We start from the raw sequence: 14,791 nt of genomic DNA, 5'->3' as shown, positions 1-14,791 counted from the left end.
CTCTGTAGCAATGGAAAAACTGATAACAGACCCAAGCAGCATGGAAAATTAACTTTTCTATTTAGATCGTAACCTGTCTTCATCTTGCAGTATAAACAGGAGAGGAGTCTAGCCAGATGTTCTTTGTCAAGGCCCCACAGCTTTATTTGTAGGGTTACCATATTTAAAAAATAAAAAAAGAGGACACTCCACCGGGCCATGGCCCCGCCCCTTTCCCACCCCCAGCCCCACCCCAGCCCCGCCCCAACTCCGCCCATTTCCCGCCCCTTCCCCAAAGTTCCCGCCCTAACTCCCCCTCCTCCCTCCCAGCCACGCGAAAAGGGCTGCCAAGCGCTACCGGCTTCACGGTTTGCCGGGCAGCCCCCAGCCCCTGCGCCCCTGCCCAGCGCTTCCCCAGCGCAGCTGGAGCCCAGGAGGGGAAGCGTCCAGCCAGGGGTGCAGGATCTGGAGGCTGCCTGGCAAACCGTGAAGCCGGTAGCGCTCGGGCTTCGGGCAGCCCCCATGCCTCCGGACCCTGCGCCCCCGGCCGGGCACTTCCCCTCCCGGGCTCCGGCTGCTGTGCTCCTCCCCTGAGCTGCTGGAGCGCTACCGGCTTCGGGCAGCCCCCATGCCTCTGGACCCTGCGCCGCCGGAGCAGAGCAGCTGGAGCCCAGGAGGGGAAGTGCCCGGCTGGCGGCTCGGGGTCCGGAGGCAAAGGGGCTGCCCGAAGCCGGTAGCGCTCGGGCAGCTTGGCTCTTAAACAGAGCCAAAGAGTCAGGGGAGGAGCAGAGCAGCTGGAGCCCAGGAGGGGAAGTGCCCGGCCGGTATTTTTCCCGGACATGTTCAGCTTTTTGGCAATTCCCCCCGGATGGGGGTTTGATTACCAAAAAGCCGGACATGTCCGGGAAAAACCGGATGTATGGTAACCCTAATATTTGCTTCCCCCTATGGTGCACCAGAGGCTAGTCTGTTAACCTTCTAGAAACCTTGCAAAGGCCATCTTGTCCCTCACACAACACATTTTGAGGCAGAGGCTTGGAAGGGTTGTATTAATTTGCCAGCTGGGTAGGCAAATACTGTTATATCATGTCTGCTGGGGGGAATCTGTGTGTTTTCTGACATTATGAAACTTTCAAATTCGTAAAAGCAGCCAGAGCACGGGGGAGATGTCTCAATGACTCTAAGCATCCAAAATAAATAAATGCATATCTGTCTGCCAAGCAGATGGCTCGCTATTAATAAAAACAAGGTCCTGACAGCCAGCTAGCTATTCAAAACATATTCACTTTGAAGATAGCTGTCAATACTGTTGAAAGCTATGGCCTAGATTCTGAGTCAGGCTGTATCTCCATGCACAGTTCTAAGGGACTCAACTCTCCTCATGCACCAGTACGGCCTTCCCAGACCTTGAGCCTTCAGGGAGAACTGTGTACTGCATACCTGCTACTTTCCCATGGAGCGAGTGAGCAGAAGCTTGGCTCTTCCTTCCCCACAATGTGCAATGTTCAGCAGAGCCAGCACAGGGATCAGGGGATAGTGATTTTGCTGCTGGTATAGGCTAGTAGCAAATTATTACCCCTCTTGCTCTAGGGGATATAGTACACAGGACTTGTGGTAAAGGCACAATCTAGCCCTATATTTATTATATACACAGCTTTGAATCTTCAAGAAATGTACTAATCAGCTTGCATTTCCACAAAAACGTTGGAAAATCTCATTGACCTTTTTTTGTGCTCTAACTTAAAACTAAATGGGTGTTTCAAGTCTCATCATAAGCCTATTACTGAGATTTCAATATACAGTGATCAATTGAACATCATATGGAAAGCAAAGGTGAAACTGGGACCTGCATAAGGTAAGTGATCTTTCTTTTGGAACTGTCTGAGAAGTTGCAGAGACCTAGCCCAGTGTTGACCCCGGTGTTTATAAATCATCTCTACCAAATAACCAGTTATTAAATTAATGTTACTGGCTTTCTCTGTGTCTTTCTCATTTGAGATTTGAAATAAAATCTTGTCATCTTTTTTTCTCACGGTTAATGCTCTTAGAAAATTTCAAAATGGGAGGATTGTTAAACAAAAGTAGACTAATATGCAACAAAATTTAGCCATCCAAGCACTGTGCTGTGATGTGATTTCATCCTTCAGTTTCTTTGCTTTAGTAGACTGAACCTGAGAGGAAAATGCGTTCTAAGGCTCTGATCCTGCAAAGACGTAAATACATGTTTAACTACTACTTGAGTAGTTCCGTTAAATGAGGACTAGTCGTGTGATTAAAGTTAAGCACGTGTATAAGTCTTTATAGGATCTGGGCCCAAATGACTGAAATGCTAGTTTTGATCATATTTTCCTTTTGGCTAAATGGACATCTGAAATGGCAGGTCAGGCTAATTTGTGGAAGGATGTCTGGCTAAATCAAGCTCTCTGCAGGGTATTCCAAATACATTTTCAGGTGACAAGAAGCACTTGTGTAGTATTAACATGAAATGTGTTAGCACCTCACCAAAGCTTTTGACTTCCTACAGAGTTGAGTACTGAATTAACTGGGCCATTGTTGTATTATTTAACTGAAGCTGACTTGTACTTGTGATTTATGAGAACCTCATTTCTGTCTGTGAACAATCAAAATAAATGGATCAATTAAAGTAATCTTGTAGTATATAAAGAGCAGTTTATGCTATTGATGCAGTTTTTTACTTTTTGTTATTTGTGTCATGCTTAGTATGAACTAAAGGTAAAATAAATTCAGGGTAATAATAAATAGTCTAAATATTTTTGAAGACAGACCATTACTGCTTTTTGTTGGTTTCTCTTTGTTCCAGTTACTTTATACTAGCTTTACTGTAAGGGCTTGAAATGTCTTAAAGGTACAAATCACTGGAAATGATCAACAGCAAGATGTGAGATTAGTTCCAGTTATGATTGGTTTAATAGTTTTAGCTGGGGGTTTGTTACACCTGGAGTCATTGAGGGATGAAATTGTTCTTACCTCAGTAGTTTCAAAAGATTAAACCAGAATTTCCTTTACTTTAAGATTGGTAATTGCTTGTGATAGTCTCTGGATCTCTCTGGCAACTGTGTACAGCAAGAGATAGGTATAAACCCAGATCTGAACTTTGATAAAGTTTTGTTCCAGGTCCAGATTTTGTGTTTTTGTCCCATTTCTACTGAACTAATAACTATAATGGCTGTCCACTATCTAGCTCTATGGCAGAAGAGATGTAAAAACTAGTACAGTAACCTTAAGACATGCAAGGTAGTGATACACACATAACTGACTTTGTTTAGTATGGTGGCTGAAGAGAAATCTCAAAATAAACATTTTGTTTAGTAGCTTCAAATGATGTTGGTTTTTTAAAAATGCTTTTAAATAAAATTCAGGGAAATTCCAAAACAAAATTTCTTTCTGAAATGTAAAACTGAAATGTTCCATTTCAGAAATGCTGAAATGAACGGGTCGGACAGTTCTGAAAATATTTTGAGACATAACCATTTGCCCAAAGCAACCCAATTTCAAACTATTTGGTAGATCCAGATCTGCATTTTTTCAGTGAAGAAAGGTTTTGCACCAAATATTTGTCCCAGGGCTATTGAAAACTGACTACCAGCAGAGTCAAGTTTAGTTTAGCAGCTAAACTGTGCCATAGATTTTCTATGTGAAAGGGAGGAAAATCACTTAATTTTAGAGTATCACCATTTCTTCGACTGTCAAATAGGGAGAATAATGCTTATTTCACATTAGGGCTTTGAGGGCAAATTAATTAATGTAAAGCATGTTGAGCTCCTCCAATTAGTTTCAATAGCAAAGCACCATGCTATTTTAAATACAATTTTTCATTTCCATTTTGCAACCACTTATTGGTTTAATGCAAATATTTATACAAATTAAAATAACCCTTTATATTTTTGTAGTTATATAATGACAGCTTCATCATCGCAGCAAGAGACAATATCAGATATGTGTCATGCTGCTACAGTATGTTGCCACTTCATAGTTTTGGCCCTCTCCCTAGGAACCCACAAGAGGTGTGGTGCTAATTCCAGCAAAACATGCTGACCAGTTTATTACCTTTTATTGCTTAAATAATCTTGCAACTTTCTAGGGTGGCCCTCTGGGTTTCATGACTGATGAATATTTTTTTTATCATCCTGAATGTCACATTTGTATGGCACTGATTTGGGGTAAGGTTTTCAAAAATGTCTAAGGCACTGGGGGCCAGATTTTGAAAGTATTTAGGCACCTGAAGATGCAGATTGGTGCCTAACCTGCTTAAGTGTTTTAGAACTTGCTGAAATCAGGAATGTCAACATGAATAAATGTAGAATACCTGTATTCTACTACTTTCCACCTATAGAAATCCCTGGCACTGAAGTGAATCTCAGTTTGAAGTATCCTGGAATGAAAATTAGAATAAAAATCCAAACAAATATTAGTGTTATCTTTTATTGAAGCCCTTCATGGTGTAAAGTAATGAGATGTACTAAAGAAAGTGAATCTGAGTGTGAGATTCCTATAGAAATCCCCAACAGATTGATTTTTCTTATTATACTCAAGCTTATTAATGTCTATGTGGGAGCCAAATAATAGTCACTCATTGGTGTATCACCTTCTTTATTCATGTTCCAACAACTACTTCAGAAGGAACATGTCTTTGGAAAAAGATCTTTTGTCCCATGAATCTCTAGGCTTATAGTCACTAAATGACAGTCCAAACATATTTGCTGCCATTTAAGATTTTAACCTGTTAACTGTGTGACAATACATACTGATCAGCAACCTTCTTTTGCCTTAAATACATGCAAAAGCTTGGGAATGATGCAGGTAATTCTTTGCACTCCCTGATTTTTAGACCCCTTGAATAATTTAGACCAAATCCTAATAGTAGTTCAAAGTAGAAATATAATCCCCAAATGGCGGATCCATATTTAATTGGACTGGAGACAGAAGTAGGAAAAACTATTGTGAAATACACAGTGCACACAATTAAGTTTTATATGATAAAAATGCATGTTTTGAACAATGTTCAATTTGCCTGGACAAATGACTAGAGCATGATTTTAGAGAGATAAGGTGGGTGAGACAAAATCTTTTATTGGACCAACTTCTGTTGGGGTGAGGGACAAGCTTTCGAGCTTACACAGAGCTCTCACCCCAACAGAAGTTGGTCCAATAAAAGATTTTGTCTCATCCACCTTGTTTCTCATGTGCTGGGACCACCACGGCTACAACTACACTGCATACAGCATGATTTGTCATACAATGAAATGTGTCTAAAGAGCTCAGTTGCTAGATGATCACCTTCAATATCTAAGCCAAACATATCCCCAGGTTGCTGCACATTTACTGGGTAATCATCTCCCTAGCGACTCCCTTAGGAAACCATGTCCTCACTGAATGATGTTTGCCATGAAATGGTACTGGCACCTGCACTCTCCTCTAAGTGATTAGCTGGCTACAGAAACCATAGTCCCTACAAGGACGCAAATAGATTAGCAATGTTCGAGATTAGCACAGTCATGAACTGTGTTGGAGATGGCTGTATGAGACACACAATTGTTTTATGGACTCTCAATAAAGAAAAAGATCTTGAGGAGGACCTGAAAATGGATGAGTTTCAAAGGACAGAAATACACACGTGCTCACTCACTCTGTGGTCTTTGTACCTTATTCTGGTGAAAGTTTTACTCTTACCATAGATATAAATTACTGAGGTCTGGCAACTTTCAGGGTTGTGTTGGTTATAAACCATGTGACATTTTCCTCCAGTGTGGATGAGACTAGTCTTTTCAGAAGCTGGATCAGAACAAACATTTTGTTTCATGGGAAAGAATCAAAAGAATGAATTGCACCCATATTATATACCAAGGAGAGGAGAAAAAGAAAAACTACTTGACAATGGCAAGACACTTTGCCCGCCCCCCCCCCACTGTTTTAGAAGCCACACCACCTGCAATCTACAAAACTAATCAGAAGGCATGGTGACATCACGACTATTTGAATTCACATAGCAAGTTCTCAATCAAGGAACAATTAGGCAAAAGCAGAAGGTTATGCTGTTTTTAGACAATGCACCTGTACTCCCACAGATCCCTTTGAAAGACATTCATCTGTAGTTCTTCCCATCTAATACAATCTCCACACTGCAGCCAAGGTTTCATTCAAGCAACATCCTTACAGTATCAGAAAAGGTAGCTGTGGTATCTAATAACATGCAGAGATGCTGACAAGAATGTTTTAATGGCTGATTATTTTTAAAAATGAAGCAATCTATTGGATTAACGGGTTTGGGAGAGGAGTGCAAGAAGAAACAATAAAAAAATCCTTTGCTCTTGCCGTTTTATGTTTAAATTTAATTTTTCAAGCATAGTGGTACATGATGTACTGAGTGGCTTTTATATTGATGTGTTTGCATGTTCAGCAAACAGCAGAGAATGTTTCAGTCCATCTTTCAAGATGTCATATCTACTGATTTTAAAAAAAATGGGCTACAAGAAACACAAATAGATGGAAGAACCTGCTTCAAATGGTTGGACTTCCTCCCCTTCCTTCCCCCATCCCTTTCCAATGATGACAAAGTGATAATGAAGAGGAAAAATCATGCATACATTGTAAAATATTTCTAAAGAAAACAATGGCCTTCCCAGGAACTGTTTTCTGTACAAAAAGGATACTTGTTGGGATAAGTGACTGAAAATAAGACACCTTGTCAGAAACACTAGATTACAAAACAGATGAGATTGATAGGCCATTGTAGCCCTACTGACTTTTCAAACAATAGTTTCCATCATCATTTTCTCTAGTAATGACTATTTTCAGTACATTTTAACAAAACATTCTAGTCTAAAACCATTGTTACATGTTTAGAACAAAATAAGACACTAAAAGCCTGGCACTCTCGTTCAATTTTCTAGTCACCATGGGCCTGATCAAAAGCACACTGACATCAATGGCAGACTTTCAATTCACTAGGTTTTGGACTAGACCCAAGGTGCATCTTGGCTTTAGTTGGAATGGTTTATTTAAGCTCTGAACTCCTTGGGGTAGGCACTGTCTTTCCTCTGTGTGTGTGTATGTATCTATATCTATATCTATATCTATATCTATATCTATATCTATATCTATAGTGTGTATATATATATATATATATAATGTATATTTTACAGTGCCAAACAAGCCTTTGGCACAGAACAAATAACTGTTTGCTGTTCACTCCCATTCTAGTGGATAAAAATTGTGAGGCAGAAGAAGGTAAAAAATTAATTATAGCTCAAGGCACACTGCATGTTTGACTCAGAATTACCATATTATTATGAACAATTGTATGAATCAACCTGTCACTCTTGGGAAATATTGTGTATTCAGAAACTCATTTGAAATTACAATGTTTTATATAAAGTAGTATTGAAACTGGCTGAAAAGATTCAGTCTGTAAGGAGTTATGTTCACACAGATGTTTGGAGCTCCAGTTACTTTGTACTTGCTTTGACCAGCCTCTGAGCTGGTGAATTTCCTAATCTTGAATGATAAAGTTGGGTAAGGCAATATCTTTTATTGGACCAACTTCTGTTGGTGAGAGAGAGAGAGAAGTTGGTGCAATAAAAGATATCGCCGCACCCACTTTGTCTTTTCAATATCCTGGGACTAACACAGCTACCACAACACTGAGTACAAACTAATCTTGAATGGACAGCCTGAGAAGTGGTTACCCCATGACTTCTCAAAAATAGCTTGATTGGGGACCTGGTCAAATAATACAAGAATAGATTTGTCAGTATTTTTGTGGATAAACTTAGTGGCTTCACTGTTTTTATTCCTCTATTTTCTCTATTAAAGGCAGTGTAGGTAATGCTGCCTATAGTTAGGTTTGCCCAACACTTTCCAGTTAAGCCTCCAGAATTCACTGTTTGCACCTGTTTGGTAGAGACTTGTTAGAATTCGGCAGCTAAATTCTCTGAAGATTCTGTCCGCACTGAGCATGCTCCAGCCCATGACAGCAAGTGCTCAACAGGACTTTTTTTTGTAATTGCTCATCCAGGCAGCCATGTGCTGCTTTAGCACTGGGCACCAAAACTAAGAACAAGGAAACTGTCTCCTGTGCTCCCCTTACTAGCACCCATTATGTGATCATAATGCATGAACACAAAGGGGATGAATTAAGATTGACAGGGGCAATCTAAATGCTGGTATTTCCTTTTCCCCCTGGCTTTTCAGTGATTTACAATGCAAACTTAATGCTCTATTTTGTGTGTGGATATAATATATGTTACACTAAACCTAGGAAACTCAATCGAGGATCAGGACCCCATTTTGCTAGGAGCCGTACAGACAAATAAGAGGACAATCCCTGACCCATAGAGCTTATGACTGTAAGGTATCAGGCAGGATGAGATGGGGATGAAATGGAAAATTGATTAGGGAACATGGAAAGATGAGAAGAATTATTAATCTGCAAAATTTTCAAACTGGAAGTACACTATTTGCTATTTGGATTTGTTTTCTCATTTAAAAAACATTGTTATTAAGTCACTGAGTAAAAAGAATACCAAGTTACTTAACTGATCAGGTCTCCCATCCCTTGAGCTGCTACCTTCCAGGAACCATGTCTTCTCTTTCACTCTGAGACACCACCTCCGCTGCTTGTTTTTGGATCTCTCCATGACTGTGCCCCTTCTCCATTCAGTCTGCTGCACTGAGTTCCTCTCCTCCAATCTACCTTCAGATATTTTTGTGGTTCTTATCCCTCTAGTATCTGAGGGGAGTTGTGAACTTCTTTCTTTCTTTCTTCCTTCACAGAGAGACTAAGTGACTTGCCCCAGGTCTCACAGGATATTCATGGTAGAATGAGAATGGAACCCAGCCTTCCAGGGTCCTATGCCAGTGCTGTACCTGATCTGTCGCCTCCATTCAGTCCAACATCTTGACCTTTCTGATATCACCTTGCAGTTGTCCTATCAAGAGCTCAGACTAAACATGACTAAAACTTTGTTTCTTGCAAGTTTTCCCCCGTTCTTCCCATTTCAGCAACAACTGGCAATACCACTATCCTTCTCCTTGCTCAGGCCTATCATCTGGGCATAAATTTTGACTCTGCTCTCTTCCTATTCAGGATGTATCTGAATCTTGCAATTTTCTCCATCATAACATCTCCAAGATCATAACTCCTCTTTGCCCAGATTGCCAGTGCTCTAATCTGAGCCTTTATCATTTCACAGCTTGACTAAGCTAATCTTTTCCTCCCCAGCCTTAACTACTGCAACTTTGCCCATTCAGGTCCATTTCAAATGCTGCTGTCAGTGACATCTTCCTAGCTTCCTGCTTTGATCCTCCCTCCCCCCCACCCATGTCTTTCCATCTCCCTGTTCTCCGCCCCACCCCCAGGCAATGGAGCATTACTGGTGTGGCCTCTCTACAGTCAGCTTGGTCAATTAAACCACTGCCCTCCCACTATGGGAATTGCCTGTGGAGCATGGAAGCCAAAATGTGGTTGTAGCATAGTGACCACTTGCTGCCTCCTAAGAGCCCTTCATGTCTAGGGGTGCCCCGCCCTGTTTGTCCTTCACAGGGCTCCTTAAGCAAACTCCACACAGTCCAAAGGAAAATGAAAACATTTCCCATCTAGGGTCCAATGTATTCGGCCCTCAGGTCCCAACCCCCGATCAGTGTCTCTCTCCCCTCAGTTTGGGGGGTTCCCAGCCCTCTTTCCTAGAGCTGGCTCACAGTTCAATAACTGTGCAGGAGCTACTTCTGCTCCCTGAAACAGCTGCTGCTGCTCTAAGCCAGCTACAACTTCTCAGGCTTTTGTTTCCTGAGCATCCTTCAGTTTACTGCCAGGCTTCCTGCCTCGGGTAGTCTCAGCAACTCTCTCTGTCACTCCTCCCCTGCAGCTCCCTGCTGCCTTTTACATTAGGGGGCTCATTTTGTGATCAGGGCTGACTTAGCCCCAGGCTTCAAAGGGTATTTAGTTGAGTCAGGACAGTAGAATTTGGTCATGTATGTGTGTGAACATCTATACTGTTATGTTAATAAAATCATAATAAAAAAATCCAGGCACTGTCAGGAGGTAAACTTGAGTCACTGTCTGAGAGACTTATGTCACGAATTAACTTGTTTATATGAACAGATTTGAACTTATCATCTAAGAATAGGCCATTGAGAAACTTATTAAATCCCTTAGCTATAAATGATCTAACCTGTATTAGATTTCTTGATGTTTGTTTGTAAAATCTTTTCCTTGCACGGTATATGGAAAACCCAAAGAACTATTTAAGAAACTCAGAAAAGGCTTTGATTTCTTTCTTCTAGTTTCTTACATTGTTCTCAGGGATTTCCTACTTTTGTGCTATTTTTTCCTCTCTGGCAAATTCATAACTCATTATCTGTCCCTTCTCTTCATAGCTTTGGGAGGATTCCAAGCAATATTAAAAAAAAAGAGTAGGATTATGAATTATTTCTACAAAGTCGGCATTCTTTCCTTTAATATGATTATAAAATCTCCACCTATGGGATTTAATAGTTTTCCAGGATGGTTTAGTGTCAAAAATTATTAAAAGTAGTTTGGATGATAGCAAAATGAGATCAAAGTTAGGCTGGTAATTTATCCTCATATCTCAGAAGTCTGCTGCCAAACAACCTGAACAATAGATGCGGAAAATATATTTCTAACTTAATATTCCATAACACCTAACTTATTTTCCCCTGGTCAGTGACCCCTGCCATAATTAACATGCAACATTTGTTTTGATGCTGTGGTTAAGGGCCATGATCCAGATCTGATGCTGCACCATCCTGCCCCTTCTATCCTCCCACCTTTAGTGGGATTGTCTTTCCCATTTTGTGATGGGGTGGAACTCACTCCTTTGGTGCCTCCTGCTGGCTGTCATGGGAATTAGCTGTTCTGACCAGTGCACCCTCTTTTGGTGATGTCTCGCTGCTGTCACTTCTGCTCTGGGACCCATGTCACTCCCAGGACCGGGCGTCCTCTTCAGTGACACAGTCCTCCGTCTGTGCCGCACTCTGTGCTCCCCCCTTTCAGGGGAATATCACATCCCTTAGTCCAGCCACTTCCTCAGTGGTGAGTGGTGGCAGAGGAGGACCTGGGCCCACCCACTACTCTACTCTGGGTCTTGACCCAGGGACCCTGTAGATGGCGACTGCTTGTGGTGCCCTCTCAGACTCCTCAGTTGATTTCCCTGGGCCACTTCTCCGTGGCCCCAGCACCTTCTTTGCCATTGTCTCAGGGCCTCAGCGTGCAAATACCTGTAGCCCGCCAGGAGCTGCCTTTAGCTCCCCAGGTCGCTGCCTGCAGCACTGCTCTGTCCAGGGTGCTTGCTGCCTGTGATTGTACCAACCTGGCTGAGACAAGTGTTGTTCTCTTACTTTCTTTGCCTCTCCTCTTGGCCAGCCATTAACCTTCCACAGGTGCCCAGTCTTCTCACTCAGGACTTAGGGAACGATCTATATCCCAACCTGAACACACTGCAGCTCAAGACTTGGTACCCAGATGGTTCTCGCGGTTAGAACTCTCCTATTCTGGAGAAGTTCAAGAGGTCCTGCTGAAGAGTAGGAAAGATTCCACTAGAAACACCTTCAGAAATGGAAAAAGAGACTTGCAAGGCTGCTACACTGGCTTCAGTCCATACCTTCTCAACACACTATGCCAGAGTTGATGCTTTTCAGGCAGATGCTATCTTTGTCTCTGCAGTTTTACAGGTAGTTCTAGACCAAGTTCCAAAGGTCCCATCCTTCAGAAGATCCTGCTCGGGAGTCACTTCAAGTGGACCCACTCGCAGGGACACCACTTGAAGAGATGACTTATCTTGAACTCCAGTTACTGTACAAAATGTATGTCCCTAAGGGTGCTCCAGTACCTGCCCTTCATCCCCTCTGCATCAGAGACTCACCTCTGTAGTGTTTGTAGTGAAGGAACTGAGATTAGTCCATTCGTCACAGCCCTATACATCCTCGTACCCCACACTGAGAATAGCTAGGGCACACGTGCCAACCAAATGAGTGCTACTGACAAAACATCTCTGATTGAAGGTGTATGTGCACCTCAAATGGAGCACCCATAAGGGGACACATCTCAAACTCCAGTTTACTGTACAGAGCAAGAACCTCAGCTTTCATTCAGTGACCTATTCCACTTGAGCCTCTAACAGCTATTGGCAATTATATTTTTGATTTGAATTTCACATCAAGGTTAAGCACAAGCAGAGCAAACTTCAGATAAATCTCTTTGGTTTGAGAGCTGAGGTGAAGGAAACTACAGAACCAATCAGCCAGCATGAAATGCTTTTTATTTAGAAACCCCTGGCTACAAAATAAAAGGGCAAGTGAAGGGAAAGTTGGGCTTTTGCTGTTTAAAAATTGGTGTAGTTTGTAATGTCCAACATTCCGAATGTTGAGAAAAGGAGCTAAAAATTTCTCAGTCAATCACTCAGTCTCTTTATTTAGATTTATAAATATCTTTATGTAATACATTAATTACAGAAGGAAGAAAAATATGAATCATTTCCCCTGATCTCTCTCGTACATGGAGCTCCATATTAAAGACTTGAAGTAAAGGATATTACTAGATAGAGGCCCAAATCAAACCCCTGATCTCAAATTTAGATCTGGGTCTGGTGCAGTATTTAGTGTGAAGCCCATCTTTAGATATTACACATTCCAGAGTGTATATTTTACAGGTCACAAAGTTGTTGCTTCGGCAAGTAATTCCTCTTGGTTTTAACGCTTTCGAAGTGCAGTTGCAACTTGTTTGTTCCACCAAGGCTTTCAAGTTGCTCACTAAAGTATGAAATGAATGAAAGTAATAATGAATAAACAAGTCTTTTGGCTTTTACTTTGTCCTGGTGACATAAAAGAAATTGCAGTTCCTTTTTAATTGCTGTGCATAATCATAAAAATGAGGTTTCACTGCTTGCTTTAGTTCCCTTCTTTTCAATTTTTTAGAACTATTTTGTGTTAATTTGATGTAAACGTTCTCTGGCACTTGGTGCTGCACTGTGGGGATAGGGAGGGCAAAGGTGGCTTTTAGCCATCTTTGCAGCTCCCCAGTCCTGGTGCTGCAAGGGACAGGACCTGGCCAGGTTCTGGCATAAGTTTGGTCCTTAGATTCTGCTCCACGTTAGCACATTCTGACAGACGATGATCCGCCAGGCAAAGGCAACTGTGGGGGAAGGGGGGAAGGGTAGAGTAGGAACCACTGTGGTGGCCATATGTCATCCAGGGATTCGTATATAAGAGAGTCCTTAGCTGGATGGTTAAGCCAGTTTTCTGGCTACTTGGTGCCACCACAACAGCATAAAGCAACAGAATGGAACAGAGGGTCAGGCTTTTTAATTCTGTAATACACCTAGGAGAAGTGAAAGCTACTGCTAGTAATATATTTCCATTCCCTTTCTTATACAACAAGGAACAACTGATGTACCTCATAGCATCTAATATCCAAGGTGTGCTAAAATTTAAGCCTCATAACATACTCTTGTGAGGGCCATATTACTGTTTTCATTTTACAGATGGAAAAAAATGGGGTATGGAGAGGTTAAGTGACTTGCTCAAGATCATACAGAGAAAGTACAAGATCCAGGAACAGAACCCAGAATTCCTAACTCCTAGTCTGTGCTCAGATCCCTCAAAAAACATTCCCTTATTCTGCAGACTATTGACTAGGAGAGTCATGCAATTATTTCATTTTACTGCATTAAATCTTTCACTGCCTCAAGGGACCCAGTTCATCTTTGTGTAACTCCAGTGATTGCAAAGGAATTAAACCATTAGGAATCAATTAGGCCACAAAGTATGTGAATAGCTTCATTTATTTCATATTAGTATTCTTGTTTCCATTAGTTGCTCAGTTCTTGTTTTATTTAAACTATTCTAGAACATGATCCATAATAATTGGTGTGCATCATATTTCTCTCAGATTGCACGGTGGGTTTACTGCATAGTAAATTCTCTAATTTTTTTAGAAGAGTGCGCTAAAGAGAATCTCTTCTCCCCCCCCCCGAAACATACAAAATGATCAGTAAAAGGGGCTGAAATATAAAGTGCAGTTGGCTTTTGAGCCCATTCATTGTGTGTGTGTGTGTGTATGCACGTGTACACATGCGCTCGCTCTCGTACGCGCACACACACACACACACACACATACCCTCTTGGCTATGTTATTCAAAATTGGTTCTGCTTGGATGGCAGGGAATTTGAAAATGAACAAAGGAATTCAGCAAAATTAATCTGTCAAATTATTAATCTATAACTGAAACATTGACTAAATCTAGGTTCTTGTATCATGAATAAAATGCCATCTCTCTAAAATCACATTTAAAACAAAGGTTCTTTTCAATGTTCTTTGGTTGTATCAGTTTTCTCTTGAAAAGTTAGTTTCTTTGTGGTTGAGTGAAGTTCAAGAATCAGCAGTGAGGTTCAGTTACTGATATTGCCTAACAATACTTTGCACTTGTCCATATAGAAGGTTCCGTACATCTCAAACATGTTGCAGACATTAAGCCTGACAACACTTCTGTAAAGGAATTAAGGAGGGATTATTATCCCCATGTTACCAATGAGGAAACTGAAGCTGAGGTAAGAACACAGAGAGACAAAACAATGTGTGACAGCTGTTAGTCACATCACTTAACCTGCTGCACTACACTCACCCAGCTACAAGGATGGTGCAAGAATCTATGTAGACTAGACTACATGAGTTGTTGAGTGACTTTGCTATAGGTCCCATAACAAGACAGGAATAGAAGCCAGAACTTCTGACTCTAGGCCTGTATTTTAAACACCAGACAATATTACTTCATCAGTC

At 41.4% G+C, this 14,791-nt stretch overlaps 1 long non-coding RNA gene across 2 annotated transcripts in view; it reads left to right on the top strand.

Moving 5' to 3' along the window:
- Positions 1 to 1,336: 1,336 nt before the first annotated feature.
- Positions 1,337 to 14,791, top strand: part of LOC101938670 (uncharacterized) — a 280,742-nt gene continuing 267,287 nt past the window's right edge. For both annotated transcript variants that reach the window (XR_010590365.1, XR_010590366.1), the window contains exon 1: positions 1,337 to 1,834. This is a non-coding gene — a long non-coding RNA (uncharacterized LOC101938670). The remainder of the gene's footprint in view (positions 1,835 to 14,791) is intronic.

This window comes from Chrysemys picta, chromosome 9, assembly GCF_011386835.1.
Source record: "Chrysemys picta bellii isolate R12L10 chromosome 9, ASM1138683v2, whole genome shotgun sequence".
Lineage (NCBI taxonomy): Eukaryota > Metazoa > Chordata > Testudines > Emydidae > Chrysemys > Chrysemys picta.
The sequence above is the reverse complement of the archived record's forward strand: the minus strand, read 5'-3'. Positions and strand labels throughout refer to the sequence as shown.